Genomic DNA, 19,697 nt, shown 5'->3' on the forward strand with positions numbered 1-19,697 from the left:
TACAATTGCACAGTAATCTGGAAACTGTGTCAGCTTGGCCAGGACTTTACCGAAGAAGGAATGGTTGTATATATTGGTGTATAAATATTACAAAACAGATTTCATTTGCCAAAGAGGATACCCAACAATATGACATACTATATCTACTTTGTGGGTCTTCAATGCATTTCTCTACTTGAAAGGGGACATTTTTATGTAGAAGTAGCTACCCACCCAAATCCTTGTATAACTTGGTGTGTTCTTTCTTATCCAAGTGCATTTCTTGACGAAAAACTACATCCACTTTAAGTTTCTGAAATTCATTCAAAATCTTTTTCCTTTTTATAGGCAAATGAATGCCATTGACATTAAGGGAAAAGAGATTGTAACTAGCCATGATACCAAGAAACTAGATACCTTTGCAAAATTACAACTTCAACTCTAACTTGCAAGACCCCCCCCAGCTAGGTCTCACAGACCCTAGTAGAAAGGTTCATGGCTCATAGCATTCATCCCTCAGCACGCGTTACCAGCACCGTCCCCCATCACACACACACACACATTCTGAGAGTTCCCTGCTGCATGGCTCCCCTCCCCCCCTCTTTCTGAACCCACCCCCACAAGAAGCACACAACAGAATTAAACCCGACCACAAAATTCTCCCCCCTCCAACCTCCCACCCTTTCTCTTTGCATTCAACAACCCTTCCCCACAAACTCCTCCATAAATAGGTAAATGCATTAGGACGGCAGTGTTATTACATCCAGAACAATTAGAATTGCTCTTATTATACTGTTGCTTGTAATGAAGGAAATAAAAAGGAACATATTCCTCCTCATCCTTCAAGCACCCTGTTTCTGTAAGCATTAGGACTCATATGTAACAAGACGTTTTGCAGATCCTATGCCAAATTGTGAACTACCAGAGAAAAAAAATAATTTTAAAGCAAGGAGAATAAAAATAAACATTTAATTTAAAACAAAACAGCTCCACTCTCACAGCCACAGACATATCCTAACCATCAGCTCAGTTGTCACATTAAAGGCTTCGATCTCTTTCTTCTCACAGAGCACTTTGGTGACTCCATTGTAAGTGATGCGCAGTTTGGTGGGGAACTGGAGCTGAAAATGTATCCCCTTTTGAAATAGCCTCATGCAATAAGGCTGCAGTAACTTTTGCTGAGAAATCTGAGAGGAGCAACACTCTAGAGCCCTCAAAAAAGAGTTCTCACTTCTTACAATAAGCCACCATTATTGGCACTTTATCCGCATACTTTAAAAGCCTGGCAATCACTTGGCAGGGTTTAGTTCCAACTTTTGTGTCACAAGCTAGTTGCTACAGCAAAGTACTTGGATGGCTCCTAAGAGGCGAGACATTTCTGTCACTTGCAAGGGCTTGCAACCCCATATGTGTGCTAGCAAGGCCTGGGAATCAACTCCGAGGACAGGGGCAGCAGGTGTGGGAAGAGCATGGAAGGCCAACCCATCTCCCAAACAGGTGCCGCAAGTTTGAAAAAGATCATCGAACCATGATTGCCCACGCAGTGATAAAGGCAGCCCCAATACATGCCAGCAAGATATAAATGACCTCATGTTGGAGCTCCATCAGCAGGTGGAGATGCATGGCATGGACTGGCTGCAGCAGCACATGTCAAGCTCAGCAGTGTCTGATAACAGCCATCAGACAGGAAGGGCCAGAGTTTCCCCATAAGATTGCGATATTCTTCTCTCTCCAAAGGGCAATGCAGGTCCACAATTGGTGGACCAAGGTAAGGCTATGGTAGCCTGGAGTGATTCTGATTCTGACTCTTCCCCCGACAGCAGTGACAAAGAACTAGCTCTAGCCACTGTCATGCAAAATGCTTTGAAATCATTTAAGAAAAAGCAGGTGGCCGTAAAAGCTGGTTCAGCCATGAGTATGTGGGATGTAGGTGCAGGGCCTTCATTTGTCTTACAGAGTATGACTTCCCCAGCAGGGCCTTCTCTCCTGCAGTCAGTCTCGACACCTGCATGCAAGGAGGAAGTTTTATGTGGGGTTAACTCTCTTGCTTGTAGTGTTCCCAAAACAGATCAAGAAAAAAAATTGGAAATGGGAGTTTATTGATATATTCTCTCTGTTGATCAGAGACCACAATGGTGGTGAGAGTGAAGCAAAGGATAAGAATGCGGGAGGAGAGGCAAAAGAGAAGAGACCCCAAATCTTGAAAAATATGCATTATTGGGTAGCAGCATTTCATGTGTTCATCAGATATTTAGACACAATCATGAACGTGCACAAGCAGGGGGGGTGGGCATGGTTAAACTATGATGTGACGTTTTGGAGGAGCATGGCAGAAGACAGCTCTATCTCCTGGAGGCATAGGGTGTTGGACCTTTGATACTGATGACCTATGCATCATCATCTCATCCAGCCAGAGAGGCCAGGGTTCAACACTGGTGGCTCATGGTGTATAATGCTGCCTCCCTCTGGAGGGAGGTAGGACACTTGTACACAATTCAATGCCGGTCACTGCACGAGGGTCTACTGCAAATTCAAGCACGTCTGCTTCTCTTGGCAAACCAATGCTGGCCCACAAGGGATCATAGACAGCAGCCCCCTAACCCTGCTCACTGTTCCAAGGGTTTTAGCACCCACACTGGTCGGTCAACACTGATGCCATGAAGCCATGGCTAGAGCACTAACCCTTGCGAAGTGAAGCCACAGAGCTTACAGCAGGTTTCACTGCCGATTTTCCTATCCTCTGCCATTCTGACACCCCAGCCCAAGTTCACCCCATTCGCAATGCAAAATCCTTATCTGCCCATGAGACCGAGGCAGAGAGAAAAAATTTCATCAGAAATCACTCTGGGTAGGGTTGTGGGCCTCTTTGTATCTCCCCTCCCCTTTTCTGAATATGCTGATATCCCCTTTGGGAATGGTTCTAAAAAAGGAACCCAGGAAGTTCAGGCTCATTAACAATTTATTCTATCTGCCAGGAAATTCTGTGTATGATTTGATAAACCCTCAGTTGGGCGTAGTATCTTATGCATCCCTTGATTTGGCTATAGCAATCATCAGAGAGCCAGGTGACCGGGTGGAGCTGGCAAAGGCAGACATAGAATCCACATCATCTGTTACCTGTCCACCCTGGTTCCTTTTGACTCCTTGGTTTTTAATTTAGAGGCCAGTTCTACTTCGACAAGTGCATCCTGATGAGCTGTTTGATCTCACACACATACTTAGAGCTGTTCTTCTCCTTTCTGCATTGGGAGGTTAAGATGTGGTCTGGATCCATACATGTGATACACTACCTAGACAATTTCCTTTTCATGGGTAGGCCTACACAGGATTGCAGGCACCTATTGGCCACATTTACAAGGCATTGCGGCGGAGTTCAGCATCTTGATAGCTAAAGAGAAAACTTTCCTGGGTATAGAGCTGGATGCAGAGGCACAGATCTCCAGAGTACCTAAGGATAAAGTCTGGAAGTTTTGTGAAGGTATTCGGGACATGTACAGTGCTAGGAAGGCAATCTTGCGACAGTTTAAGTCTCTCATCTGGCTTCTCAGATTCACATCCAGGGTTATCCCGATAAGAATGGCATTCAAACACAGGTTAGCCTTGGCCACAGCAGGCACGGCAGGAAAACATCACCACATCAGGGTTACTAGGGCGATTAGGCAGGACATGCATATACTAGACCGTTTCCTCTGGGATTTCAATGGGGTGGCTTTTTGGCAGGACCTCTTCTAGGCATAGTAACAAATTGGAACTCTTCACCACTGCATTTGGAGGCATGGGATTTGGCATATACTTCAAGGGAGCCTAGTGTGGTGAACCTTGACCTCCAAGTTGGCATGAGTATGGGATAACTAGAGACCTAACATTTTTGGAGCTCTTTCCTATCGCTGTGGCCCTTAAGCTGTATGTGTGTGTGTGTGGGGGGGGGCTCTTAAGCCAGCATAATTTTTACAGTAGATAACATGTCAGTGGTGCAAGTAATTAATGGTCTATCCACAAGAACCTTAGGAACAGTTAGTTCTTATGTGCTTGCATTATAATATTACATGCTGTGCAGTGCACATCTAGGGTGCTGAGAACAATATCGCCAATTCACTTTTCCACTTTAAGTGGACGTCTTTCAGGTGCTTTGCTCCAGAGGTGGATCATTTCCTAACCCCTGTGCCCGAAGAGATATGGCAGCTTGGCCTTTTAACTTTTGGGAGTTGATCCTGGGTTCCCTGGCAGAGAACACAAGGAAGAGCTATTGCCAAGCATTGTCTTTCAGATCTTCCTCACAAACGAGAATGGATTGGTGATATGGTCCATACCACCTCTTACGTTGATTAGATTCATCTTGCATTGTAAAGACAAGGGCTTAGCCAGATCTTTGGTAGCTATCAGTTTGGCAGACCTATCATTCTTTTCAAGGGCATTGGGCTTCCCTAGCCTCTCTGAGCTATTTCCAATCAAAGTCTCATGATGGGGAGGTGGAGGAGGAAGGACACCAGGCAGCCGAGTTTTCATACTTACTTGCGTGGCTAGACCGGGGGCAGTGAAGACAGCCTGCCCCGACGGAATCGCAGGAACTTCCGGGGTTAGACGTCAGCAGGGAGGAGCCGGACGGAAGACCTACAAAAGCCGACCCCCTTGCGACTAACCCGGTGAGGTGGAGGAGGAAGGACACCGGGCAGCCGAGTTTTCATACTTACTTGCGTGGCCAGACCGGGGGCAGTGAAGACAGCCTGCCCCAACGGAATCGCAGGAACTTCTGGGGTTAGATGTCAGCAGGGAGGAGCCGGACGGAAGACCTACAAAAGCCGACCCCCTTGCGGCGCGCAGCTGACGCCGGTGCTCTGCCCAAGCCGCGCGCGCCTAAGGGGTGCACGCAGCTTAGCCCAAAAATTCTGAGAAGCGAAGAATTGTTAGATCTCCTCCACCCGCAGTAAGTAAAATCTAAGTTTAAATTTTCTTGTAATTGCTTTAGGGTGTCTCTCCTCTGCCTCCTAGCAAGAATCAGTTTTGTTTCAAATACTGGAGGTTGGATACTTTCAAACTTTTCTTCAAATAAATGTTGTTGGCAGGAAATATGCCACATACTAAACGGAAGGGGAAACTGAGAGAGGTAATTACTACATCCTCTCTAGTGAACCCTTCCCAGCAAAAAATTGAAAGTTTTTTCAACATGAATCCCAGTAATGCTCCCGTTGTTGGAGGCGCTGTGATGCCCATCATTGAGCCAGAGGTGGTATCACCAGCCACGGTCATCTCATTGAGTCTGGGAGCTCCAAATACCCCCTCTCCTTCCTATGGAGATGGGTTACCCCCATCTAGAGTAGGAGAATTTAACCTTGAAACACCTGGGGATAAGGTCTTACCAGTAGAGTCTGGAATAAGACCAAGTAAACAAGGAGAGGGAGCAGTATCCGACACCAGTGAAGATCTGATTAGTGTCGGGGTTCCAACTTTAGCTGCCACTATACCCAAAAGGATTGAAAAGCCAGCGGTAATAACACTTGATAACGTTTGGACAGCGATAATGTCTTTAGAAAAATCTATATCTACTTTGACAACCTTAGTAACAGATGTGAACAATAGAATGTTGAAAATGGAACAACAGACTGACAAACAAAAGGAGCGGATAAAAGAATTAGCTCAGAAGGTAGAGCAAATAGGGAAAATACGAGGAGAACTAGCGCAAATGAGAAAGATGGAAAGAGTTGAAAATGAGCTAAGATACTTGAACTTAAGGGTGATTAATTTCCCTTTAATCAGATGTATCTTGACTCATGAACAATTTAAACAATATATGAATAAAGTGTTGAAGATACCAGTAGAATCCACACCACCATTGGCAAAAATGTATTTCCTTAATGAGAGAAAATCAAAAGAAAAAGAGGAAGAATAACAGGAACCTCTAAATGTAACTGAGTTGCTTGAACTATCTGGTGGAGAAACAGTTGAAAGAAGAGGAACAGTTCTGGCTAAGTTTATTTTTCCTTCCGATAGAGACTTGGTATTGAAATTTTATTTGAGAAACCGGACTGTTAAGTATTATGATCAACAAATTTGGATCTACCCCGATGTTACTAAAGTAACTCAAAATAGAAGGAAAGAATTTTTAGCCTTGAAACATTTGGTAGATCAAATAGGAGCTCAAATGACCATCCGTTACCCGAGTAAATGTATGTTAAAGTTAAATAACATAAATTATATTTACTATGAGCCTACAGATTTGAAAAAGTTCCTGGAGGCAAAAAATCTGATTGGGGACATGGCAGCTGAATAAGGGAATAAGGGTATTCGTATAGGGGCGGATTTTAAAAGCCCTGCTCGCGTAAATCCGCCCGAATTTACACGAGCAGGGCCTTGCGCGCCGGCGTGCCTATTTTCCATAGGCCTGCCGGCGCACGCAGAGCCCCGGGACTCGCGTAAGTCCCGGGGTTTTTCGAGGGGGGGCATGTCGGGGGCGTGTCATGGGTGGGGCCGATCGGCGCGGCGTTTCGGGGGCGGGACGCGGCATTTCGGGGGCGGGCCCGGGGGCGTGGTTTCGGGCCGGGGCGGTCTGGGGCGTGGCCGCGCCCTCTGGAACCGCCCCCGGATTGCGTCTCCGCGCTCTAGCAGCCCGCTGGCGCTCGTGGATTTACGTCTCCCTCCGGGAGGCGTAAATAGAGGGATAAAGGTAGGGGGGGGGTTTAGATAGGGCCGGGGGGGGGGGTTAGGTAGAGGAAGGGAGGGGAAGGTGAGGGGAGGGTGAAAGGGAGTTCCCTCCGAGGCCGCTCCGATTTCGGAGCGGCCTCGGAGGGAACGGAGACAGGTTGCGCGGCTCGGCGCACGCCGGCTGCCCAAAATCAGCAGCCTTGCGCGCGCCTATCCAGGATTTTAGCAGATACGCGCGGCTACGCGCGTTATCTACTAAAATCCAGCGTACTTTTGTTTGCGCCTGGTGCGCCAACAAAAGTATGCGCTCGCGCTGTTTTATAAAATCTACCCCATATTGAATAACTGGGTAAAAAGTATGCCTTTATATTTCAATAACCAAGTTTCTTTGTTTTAGGCTCAATTTAGAACTCTGATTCTTGCTATTTCTTTGAAAAAGGATGTTTGAAAGCGGGAAATATATAGTTTAAATAAAATTTGTTTGATAGTGATATGAAATAATATCTTCCCTAATTACCTATTATTAATTTTGTTGAAGAATGTAATTTTGTTAATCAGATATCCATATGGTCTTATGACAGATGTATTGTCATAAATTGTAAAAATTAATAAAGTGCAAATTGAAAAAAAAAAAGTCTCATGATGGACTGGGCAAAGGAGAACGGCAGACCCCGGGACATGAGACGAGCCATCATGTACAACTTGTTGACTCGCCTACTGGAGGCTCTGGAGGGTGTCTGTTTCGACAGTTTCAAGGCCTTCCTTTTTCACTGCTCATTCTTCATAGCATTTTATACGGCACTACGTGTGAGTGAATTGAAGCTCAGTCAGTCACTATGCCAGGTGTAGCTAGTTTATAGTTGGATGATGTGGCATTAGAGTGTAATAAGCCTGTGCTGTTCATGCAAAGGTCAAAAATGGACCAGAGCACAAAAGGTGCCAAGATAGTTTTGCAGAAATGGGTCAGGGAAGGCTCTTGTCCAATCTATTGCACATGGTTTTACCTGGGACAGCACCCTTCCCTTGCTGATGGTAGTCCACTGACCCAATACCAGTTCTGGAAGGTGCTCTGTTTGGCCCTGCAGGCTAGTGGCATATCTGTGGAAGGTTATAGTATGAACTCCTTCCAGATTGGGGGAGCTACTGTGGCTGCCTAATGAGATAATGTCCATTGGTAGATGGCACTCAAAGAGGTTCAATTTGTACGTTAGACCAAAAGAATATTTCCTGCCATAGTCATTAATCTAATTTCTCTGTTCCAGGTCCGATGTCACGAATGCGCTTCGTCTGGATAATAGGGCATTCATATGTGCAATGGGCGTATAAAAGAACCTTTGGTCAACCATTGGGTGAGCACATGGGCATGGTGACGCATCGCCTGATGTTGATTTGGAAAAGGATACTGAGGATGAGGTGGGAGCAGCTGATTCCAACCATTCTGACCTTAGCAGGCCAGTGACCCCATCAATGCTTTGGCTAGCAGGCCAACCATTCAGACCTTAGCAGGCCAGTGACCCCATCAACGCTTTGGCTTCTACTGCCAGATTTTATCTAGGTTGCCAGCGGCTTGTTGCCTTATTGCTTTGGACACTGGTTACCAAGGGAGAGAAGTTCTTGTTATGATAATATTTAGGCCAGGATATTATATGTATTAGTTCTGGTATAATTGTTTTGTTAGTTGTTTGTTGTACTGCTTTGAGGCTGCAGCCAAATCTGTCCAGTAATAAACATTGTTGAATTCTAACCAGTGTGGTGGTTTTAATTTCAAGACCTGGGGATTGTGCAAGGGCAGGGTAGGGCAGGAGGATGGGGGTGGGTATAAGGGAGGGGGTATAAGGGAAAGGGGCAGGGGTGAAGGCCTAACTCCTGCCTATATTGAGATCTATGTGGGAAAAAGTAAATGAAGGATATTCTCAGGATTAGAATATCTGAACATCGTAGTTGCTCAAAAAAGAAAAGATTAGAGGCTCTGTTGATGACACATTGTATAAATGAGACTCATAGTTTTGAAACACTTTAGTTCTTTGTTATTGATCAAATCTTGGCCTATCTATATGGAGGTTGTTGCGCCCGTCAGTCACAGATGGCTGCGCCCTTTCTGTCTCACCTCTTTTCTTCCTCTTTCTTCTCCTCTGGGAAAGATGGCTGCCACCACTTCTCCTCGCCAACGTTTCTGGCGTCCCAGGACCGGCATGGGCGATTGCCTTCGCTATTCTTACACTGAGGTCACTTAGGGCACGCGTGTGCGCCACCCTCTCTTTTGAATACGTCATGGCAGGAACCTCGGGGGCGTCCCCACCACATGACGTCACTACCTCGGGGTACTTAGCCTCCAATCTCCAATCCAGCTAGGAGTTAGCAAGGATTCTACTGCAGCTAATTTCGACTCCTTCAGTGACTCCTCTCTGAATACTCGCTCCTACAAACCCTCCGAGGTTTTGCTGGCTACACTAGGGTGTTCTAGGTACCCGTTCCTCGGGGGCCTTATTCGCTCCTATCCACCCTCCGAGGTTTCTCTGTTCCAGCAAGGACGCTCAAGGCACCTGCTCCTCGGGGTCTTGCTTTGCTCCTATCTACTCTCCAGGTTTCCCAGCTCATCAGGATCCTAGGTACCCGCTCCCTGGGGCCTTGCACTCGCCTGCCTCCTGCTGGGCTAACCTGCAGCTACAAAGGACATCCTGGCTCCGGCGTTCAAGGCCTTGCATCATCTCTACCTCCGTTCTACGGAGGCCATCTCTTCAACAGCTACCAGCCTTTGTGAGTACCTTCTCTCTTAGTCTCTCTGCCTTGTCTCACCACAGAATAGATTCTTGGCGTACCCCGTTTCGTGGACCACTACCGGATCTACCATCGCTGACTACGTCATCAGTGACTGGGTTCTCAGCCTACCCTACTCTGCGGACCACTACCGGACCTTTCACTTCCAGCATCTGGTGAGACCTTCTCTGCACTTGTTACAACTCAGTGCCTGGACTGAACTATCATCAGAGATCTACTCCACTGGCTGAGCAATGCAACCTGCTTCTTGGGCCTTGCCAACTGCTGTATAATAAAGCTTCTATTCTCTCTGTGGTCTTTACTGAGAGTCAGCCTATTGCTGTGTTTTCCCCATGGGGCCCCTCCCCATGGGAGGAGTCATCAACACAGCAACCAGGGGTTCACAAACAAGTCAAACTTACAATAGATTGCTAACTCCATGGACCCGGCTCAGCTCTCAGCCTTATAGGCCATTCCTGGCCTGGCCCAATGGATCACCGAGCAACAAAAGACTCTGGAGTCATTGATCATCGCCATCAACCAGTTGAACGCCCGACTGAATACCCCAACGGTTCCAGCTGAAGGCTCCTCATCTCAGGTAGTTACAGTCAAGACTACTGTACCTCTATCAACTCCTACATGATTCTCTGCGGATACTCGGATGTGTAGGGGCTTCATTAACCAATGTAGTATGCATTTTTCTTTGGAACCCAACTACTTCCCTACGGCTATCGCCAAGACCACCTACTTCCTTTCGTTACTCGAAGGAAGAGCCCTGGCCTGGCTACACCGCTCTGGGAACGCAGTGACCCTATTTTGAATGATTTGACTGGTTTTCTAACCCTTTTCAAGTCAGTATTTGATGATCCTGCTCATCAGTCCATTGCAGGATCTAATCTGCTGCATCTTCAGCAAGGGAACAATCCTCTACCGGACTATGTGATAGAATTTAAGACTTTAGCATCTGAACTCCATTGGGACCTGGTGTGCTTGTGTGCCATTTTCTTAGAGAGCCTCAACTCTCAACTGAAGGATGAATTAGTGACTCGTGAATTGCCTGATACCCTGGAATCCCTCATTGATTTAGCTGGGAAGATTGATTGCCGCATTCGAGATCATACCCAGGAGGCTGAGTCCCATGAAGCACGTCTCAGGAGGTATCCTCCTAAGCCTTTGTACACAGCTCCTACCTCACTTGCTCCAGACCCTCCACTCAAAAATTGCACATTTATTTTCCATGACTTGAATAAAAGTATACATGCATGCATGTATATTTGATAATATATTTATTTTAAAAATCTTATAGTCCACAATTTCCAAAATATCTTGTTCAGTGCGGATAACATCAAGCAAAACAAGGTGACTGCCCAAGCCGCAAAGCAAACAAAAACACAATATAGGGCAGGACGAAACACTATGTCCATAAATGTATGATTCAAAGAAGTTTTTAATACAAAAGTTCCAGATGTATCCAGAGAATCCAAACTTAGAAGTGAAGTTACACGGTACCTCGACATGAAATGTGTTTCGTACAAAAACTGTGTCGAGAGGGACCCAAATCACCAACTTGTCAAATATGTCATTGAAGAGACAAATTCCCAACTTTCAACTTTTGCAAAATGGATAAAAAGCTCAAGTGCTGTACACACGTCGGTTCACAAGCGGTTTGCCTTCCGACGTGCTGTCTCTATTCTTGGAAGAAAGTAATGAATGCTCGATTGGATGCCTAATTGATGATTCAATCTCCCTATCCATTTTGCATATGTTGAATGTTGTGAATCTGTTTCTGCACTGACATATTTGACAAGTTTGTGATTTGGGTCCCTTCCGATGCAGTTTTTGTATGAAACACGGTTCGTGTCGAGGGACCGTGTAACTTCACTTCTGAATTTGGATATCTCTGGATACATCTGGATCTTTTGTATTACAAACTTCTTTGAATCATAAGTTTATGGACATAGAGGGGTAGATTTTTATAGAAGCGCGCGCGGGGCACATTTGTGTGCGCTACCCGGCACGCACAAATGTCACCCGGTTTTATAACATGCATGCGCATGTTATAAAATCCGGGGTCAGCGCACGCACACTTGTGCACCTTGCGCGCGTCGAGCCCTAGGGGAGCCCCGATGGCTTTCCCCATTCCCTCCGAGGCCGCTCCGAAATCGGTGCGGCCTCGGAGGGAACTTTTCTTCCGCTCCCCCCCCCCACCTTCCCCTTTGAAAATCTACTCCAGAGTGTTTCATCCTGCCCTACATTGTGTTTTTGTTCAGAGCGTATAACATTACAGGCATAATATTTGACAAAAACAAAACTTTGCACACATAAAACAATAACAAAATATAAAATGATTAAAATCAAATGCTTCCATAATAACGTAGCCTTAATCTGGCATCTGAATTCTTTCCTATCCCTTTCCTTTCTCAACTGCTCTGATAACTTATTCCACAAAATGGGCGCAACAGTAAATCATGGTTTGCTCATATAAAAAGCACATGTGTGCATACTCTGTTTATAAATTACATAAATGTGTGTGTGTACTTCCAAACCCATCCTGGCAGGCCTTCTTTCTGGGTGCAAACCTTTCCATGAAGCAGTAACAGTACACGCGAATACCTACACTTTTGAAAATGTCCTTATCTACATGCCTATATGCCAGTTTTACATACACAGCCCCTGAGTGAGTTTTCAAGAATTCACCCCTTAAATATCACATCCTTTTTTGTATTATATATTCAACTGATTCAGTATTGCTAAAACATACTTTGAAAGCATTTGGCATTGTGAAAGCTGGCTTATCATTGCTTAGTGTCTTATGAAGTGCTGATTGTTCCTTTAAAGAATTTTGCCTGCTGCTTTAAATTAACCATTATCTCATTAAAAAGAAACAAGCTCTATTAATGCTGCTTTATTAAAAGCATTACACTATTTCATAAGATTAGAAAGAATATACAATTTAATGAGAAATGTACAGTAAGAGGAAAGTGATTTTTAGTAATCTAAGTTCACTGTATTGTCACATTAAAGTTTAAAAAAAATGTATATTCAGATCACACCTTTTTCAGTTTCCCAAAAGTGTGATTTCAACTCTTTTAACATTTCCTTCCTCTTAGGGATATATTTTACTAGAAGATTTAAGCTACTGAGATCAACCTCAGTAAATCATACAGTTAAGTGATTTTTGATAATAGAAAATGCTGGCTGGCTAGAAATGCTTAAAGACTGTATTACTGGTGGGTCACTAGAGAAATTATTAATATACAAGTTTACATGCGGATATCTTACTTACAAACCAAACACATTCACTTGCATAAACTTATACCTCCTCTTTAGAGGGCACAATATATAAATATACACTTACTCGCATACTTTTTAAAATATAAAAGCATGCACACAAGTGCTGACTTCACCTCAACTCCACCCCCTGCAACACCTCTGTAAAAGTATGCATCTAACCAACTGGGTTGCATGCTTATTTTTATATTTACTCAGCTCCTATATTTATTTACTCAGTGCTATTATGCATATAAAACTGGGTTTTATATGCCTAAATGGCTTTGACAATTACCCCTTAAAATACAGAGGACCATATTAAAATGGTTTGTGAGGCTAAGTGTGGGACTTAATTGAACAAACCACTGTAATTGAATTTCCTGCCGCTCCGGATAAATCAAAAGATTTCTGTAGGTGCTTCAGGACTTAGTGGATAACACAAATATTCAGTTTTATCTGGAAAGGTTATCCAGATTTGTCTGATCATGCTGGAGAGCAGTCCTAAAGTTATCAGAGTAACGTATCCATGTATATTCAGTGGAATGTATAACTGGCTATATTCCACTATGGTTTATATTTTATTTATTTATATGCCGCCAATGTGCGAGGCCCTAGGTGGCTAACAATAAAATATACAGAGTTAAAATGCAATAAGACAATAAAAATATAACATATAAATCATTAAAATACATACAAATAGGAGGGGATCTCAAAGTAAGCGTAAAGGATGAAATATTAAAGCCACTGAGAACAATGAAACATACACAGTTGTATGCAATGAGGCAATAAAAACATAAAATATAAAATCATTAAAATACATAGAATAAGAGGGAATCTCAAAGTAAACCTAAGGATAAATATACAAATAAAGTTATGTGGGTAACTTTATCCAGATAACTTATCTGCTTGCTGGATCTCAGAATATGGGCCTCACATTTAATATAACATAATACATCAATAAACATAAAAATATATCAAAATAGCATAATAAAACAAAAATAAATCTCTAATATACAACATAGTAACATAGTAATAATGGGAGATAAAGACCAAATGGTCAAGCCAGTCTGCCCAGTAAGCTTCTTATGGTAGTAACTACCACTCCATTCAGTTTACCCCATGTGTTCTGTTAAAGGTAGTAACTGCTGCTCCATGCAGATTACCCCATGCATCCCTTTTTTATTTCTAACCTCTAGCCTCTAGGAATCTGCAGTGTTTATCCCACACCCTTTTGAATTTATTTACTTTTTTTTATTATTTTCTATTTATTGATTCTTTTCCAATTATATAACAATACACATTGAAAGGAAAATGATTATGACAATGTTCTTACTCCATGAACTTAATTTTCAAGAAAACATTACAGTCATACCATCCTATAGACCTCTATATACAGGGAGACCCATCTCAAGAGATGACTTATATCAATTCAAAAGAAATAACACATCAAAACTGTGGAAAGCGCTATTGGAAACGGTATTATTTAACAGAACTATTTACCCACATTATGAGGTTATTCAAGCTCTGGACTTGTATTCCTCTCTGGAACAATCAAAGATCTATCAATTACAAATTTACTTAACTGGGAGGGCAGGAAAAAAGTATAAGTAAGGTCGTTATACTTGATAAGACAATTACAAGGAAATTTAATAAAGAATTATGCTCCCAATTGTACCACACTAGGTTTTAATTCTAAAAATTCCTTTCTCCTTAATTGAGTTTCCTTGGTCAGGCCGGGGAAAATTTGAACTTTTGACCCCATAAATGATTCCCGCTGGCTCCTGAAATAAACTCTTGAGTACCCAGTCTCTATCAGAGTCTAATAGAAATGTAATAATTAAAGTTGTTGGTAGAGGTTCTTCCTCGATAGATGATTCCAAAATCTCAGTCAGATTTTTTTTTTTTGTAACTTTTATTTTAAAGTTTAACATCAGAAACGTATACAGACAACAGAATAAGGCACTGAAATAAACTGTGAAAATAATCCCCTCATGATGAGTACCGACGGTAAGTAAGTACCGCATCAGCAACCTATAAGACCATTAGGGATGCTAAAAGGAATACACATGAATACCAGAAGGTAGATGTAAACCATTTTGTCCATATACCCTCTTCCATCTCCCCTTCCCCTCCCGTCCCCACCCACAAACACTATGTAGAGCCAGCAGTTAGAAAAAAAAAAAAAAGGAAAACACAAAAAAATTACAATGCGCATTGACAAAATTAAGAGGAAAAATTGTTGCACCTCCGTATTTTCTGCTGGTAACTTTTTCATTGTGGTTAAATAATATATCTTAGACAGAGGGGGTAGCGTTGCTCGTGGAATTTTCAGTATTTGTAACGCATATTTTGTCTACATTTCTGTTGGTGAAATTGTCATCTTCTTAGGAAAGTTTATTAGTCTTAAGTTTTTACTTCTTTGTTGATTTTCTAAACTTTCCAATTTCCTTAAAAGATACAAATTATCTTTTACCATTTCTTGACATTGATTTTTCATTTGCCCCATGTCTGTCTTCAAGATATCCATTTCTTTTGGATTTTCTATTTGCTTATTTTTCACTTTCCTCAATTGTCTATCAATTTGACCCACTTGACTTACAATAGGAGTTATTTGTGCTATTACATTTTTATTTAAAGTCTCTATAGCCATCCAAATAGTTTCCAGTGTAAAATGTAAAAAGCAGGCTCTGTTTCCAGACTAGCAGTCTCTTCATATTCTCCACCAGATTGCCAAGAAAGCACTTCCTCCAGAGCTTGAATTTCTCCTCAGTGGGTCTCTCCTCCCTCCAGCCTGTCTGTTCCTGAGAGCTCCACTCTAGTCAGAGCTCCCTCCGCATTTCATGAGGCCCCCTCCCTGGTGTTATCCAGGGACAATTCCGTTCAGCCCAGGGTAGCTGTCTGACTCAGTGTCGAGTTTTCGGGGGCCATTCTTTCAGCCGGGGATAAGGAAGTTAATGAATCATGGAGGATGTTGGATATTGTAGCTTCTCCTCAACTAACCTCCAGCGATTCTTCGCATGGCTCTCCATTCCCTCTGAGCGTCCATCGGCCCTCTAAACAGACTCAGCATTGAGGCTTCCAAATTCAGCCTCTCACGGGCCCTCCGCTTTCGCCCTAAGTGGGGCATTTCAGGCAAACGTAAGGTAGGCAAAGAGAGAGATGGCATACGTCCTTCCTCTAGCACGCCATCTTGGATCTCCCAAATTTATTTACTGTTTTGTCATCATCACCTATTCCAGGAGAGCATTCCAGGCATCCACCACACACTCTGTGAAGAGATATTTCCTGATGTTGGGTTTTGAGTTGTCCCTCCTGGAGTTTAATTTCGTGACCCCTAATACAAGTTTCCTTTCCAACAGAACAAGTTCAAAATTTGTGCATCATTAATAACTTTCAGGTATCTGAATGTCTGTGTCATTGTTCCCTGCTCATCCTATCCTCCAGGGTATACAGTACATAGTTAGATCCTTCAGCCTCTCTTCATGAATCTTCCGATACAGACCCCACACCATTTTGATTGCCTTTCTCTGGATCGCAGTACTCCAGGTCCAGAGAAAGGCAACCAAGGTCCAGAGACCTTGTCACATTTCTTTGCTGCCTCATAATTGCCTGATACTATTACCTCAAAGTCCTTCTCCTGGTTTGTTTCACATTACTCTTTCACTCGCCATCACATATAACTCTTTTGGATTACTGCACCTTAGATGCATGAATTTACACTTCTTGGCATTGAATCCCAGCTGCCAAATCTTCAACCACTATTTAAAGTTTCTGAAATCACTTTTCATTCTCTCTACTCCTTCAGGCATGTCCATTCTGCTGCAAATCTTAGTATCATCTGCAGAAAAACCTACTGTACCTTGTATCCCCTCTACAATGTCACTCACAAACAGGCCGATTCAGTAAAAGTCGCAGGAGAGCCGGCGAGCGCCCGGTCTCCCGACGCACCACTCTCCTGTGCACGCGATTCAGGAGAGAACAACATGCAAATGAGGGCCCATGTAAAAGAAGACGCTAAGGACACTAGTGTGTCCCAGCGCCTCCTTTTACACAGAAGCAGCGGTTGTCAGCGAGTTTTTCCCAATAAGAAGTGCATTGGTGTTTTAGGGCCTGGTGTAGTATTAGAAGTGTTGCCTTTTCATATGTAGGGTTGTTACTGTTTGAGTGCTGGCAGTTAGTATTGTTTTTTTATGGGAGGTTTGCTAACTCATTGGATTTCAATTTACTCACTTTCTGATGGCCAAACCCACACCCAACGCACCTTACAATAATCCTAATACTATATGGACTTCAAGTGTCTATTTTTGCGGGGTTTACTAGTTGGCACCATAGCAGTGAATGTACTTCTGTACAATAAAATGGTATTGGCTACAGGGTCATCCGCTACAATTTTAACATTCTAGCAGGTAGAGCAGGAGCACCTGGAGATCGTTCTTGTCCCATTTAGGTGTTTTTGAATTGTGCATGGAGTAAGATAGTTCAGGGGAGTATGTCAATTTTGAAAGTTTGGCTCAGCAGAGGGCTTTATTCAGTGGGGGACATGGAGCCCAGCTCAGAGTGTGACACTGACATTTTCTATTGTGTTGGTTAATGGGAAAAATAAAACAATTTTAAGTGTTAAAAAAATAGAACTGGGAGAGGGACAGCACCTAAATTGTTTGCACAGGGCAGGAAAATTGCTAGCACCAGCCCTGGCTTTATCCACCTGTTTTGCCACATTAGGAATTAGGGATGTGCATTGTTTTTATGACGAATTAAAATATCGTACGATATTTCATAATTTGTCATTTATCGGGGGTCCCCGAAAATGATTGGAAAACACCATGAAATTTTGTGTGGTTTTCTTATCGTTTTGGGGAGGGGGGGAGAAAGGGCACACAGACAAAAAAACCCCAAACCTACCCCAACCCTTCAGATCTAATTATTTATAATCTCCCACCCTCCTGACCCCCCAAAAACTTGCCTAAAGTCCCTGGTGGTCCAGCAGGGGTCCCGAGAGCAATGTCTCCCTCTCGGGCCATCGGTTGCCACTAATCAAAATGGCGCCGATGGCCCTTTCCCTTACCATGAGGCAGGGGCTCTCGGTGCCATTGGCCGGCCCCTGTCACATGGTAGCAGCAATGGTTGGCCCGTGCCATTTCCCAGCCTCCTCCTTACTTCCATTTTTATGAATAGGAACCATATCTGCCATTTTCCAATCCTCTAGGACTACTCCAAGCTCTAAAGAAACATTGAAAAGGTCAGCCAGTGGAGATGCCAGGTCATCACTAAGTTCCTTTAGTACCCTTGGATGTATCCCATCCAGCCCCATCACCATATCTACTTTAAGGTTGCTTAGCTCCTCACAAACACATTGTTCTGAAAATTAATTGAGATTTACTTCATTTTCATTCTTATTTGTGTTTGTTTTATGTGGTCCTGTTCCAGGCCCTTCCACAATGAACATCGAACAGAAATATTTGTTAAGCAATTTTGCTTTTTCCTTATCCACCTCCACATATTCCTCCCCTTCACCTTTGAGACTCACAATGCCAATTTTACACTTCCTTCTATCACTAACATATGTAAATTTTCTGAGTAATCAGACTCCTTGGGTTATAGAATTAGCCTTACGCTTAGAGCCTGATTAAGAAGAATTTCCAAGCACACCTTGATATCTTGCCATATACATTACACCCTATAAACTTCAGAAACTGCCTTTAGGAGTCCAAATGGAAGCAAGATTTGTGTTGGCTAAAGTTACACAAACTCTGCATATAGGCATATGCATTAAGGACCAAGGTGAATGAAGAAAACATAGAAAGGAACAGTGTGCAAATCCAAGGCTCTCGTGCTAAACTTTCAAAAGGGAAACTTTGATAAAATGAGAAAAATTGTTAGAAAAAAACTGAAAGGAGCAGCTACAAAAGTAAAAAATGTCCAAGAGGCGTGGTCATTGTTAAAAAATACCATTCTAGAAGCACAGTCCAGATGTATTCCACACATTAAGAAAGGTGGAAAGAAGGCAAAACGATTACCGGCATGGTTAAAAGGGGAGGTGAAAGAAGCTATTTTAGCCAAAAGATCCTCATTCAAAAATTGGAAGAAGGATCCAACAGAAGAAAATAGGATAAAGCATAAACATTGGCAAGTTAAATGTAAGACATTGATAAGACAGGCTAAGAGAGAATTTGAAAAGAAATTGGCTGTAGAGGCAAAAACTCACAGTAAAAACTTTTTTAAATATATCCGAAGCAGAAAGCCTGTGAGGGAGTCAGTTGGACCGTTAGATGATCGAGAGGTTAAAAAGGCACTTAGAGAAGATAAGGCCATCACGGAAAGATTAAATGATTTCTTTGCTTCGGTGTTTACTGAAGAGGATTTTGGGGAGGAACCCGTAATGGAGAAGGTTTTCATGGGTAATGATTCAGATGGACTGAATCAAATCACGGTGAACCTAGAAGATGTGGTAGGCCTGATTGACAAACTGAAGAGTAGTAAATCACCTGGACCGGATGGTATACGCCCCAGAGTTCTGAAGGAACTAAAAAATGAAATTTCAGACCTATTAGTAAAAATTTGTAACTTATCATTAAAATCATCCATTGTACCTGAAGACTGGAGGATAGCAAATGTAACCCCAATATTTAAAAAGGGCTCCAGGGGCGATCCGGGAAACTACAGACCGGTTAGCCTGACTTCAGTGCCAGGAAAAATAGTGGAAAGTGTTCTAAACATCAAAATCACAGAACATATAGAAAGACATGGTTTAATGGAACAAAGTCAGCATGGCTTTACCCAGGGCAAGTCTTGCCTCACAAATCTGCTTCACTTTTTTGAAGGAGTTAATAAACAAGTGGATAAAGGTGAACCGGTAGATAGAGTATACTTGGATTTTCAGAAGGTGTTTGACAAAGTTCCTCATGAGAGGCTTCTATGAAAAGTAAAAAGTCATGGGATAGGTGGCGATGTCCTTTCGTGGATTGCAAACTGGCTAAAAGACAGGAAACAGAGAGTAGGATTGAATGGGCAATTTTCTCATTGGAAGGGAGTGGACAGTGGAGTGCCTCAGG

The sequence above is a fragment of the Rhinatrema bivittatum genome, chromosome 2 (assembly GCF_901001135.1).
Source record: "Rhinatrema bivittatum chromosome 2, aRhiBiv1.1, whole genome shotgun sequence".
Lineage (NCBI taxonomy): Eukaryota > Metazoa > Chordata > Amphibia > Gymnophiona > Rhinatrematidae > Rhinatrema > Rhinatrema bivittatum.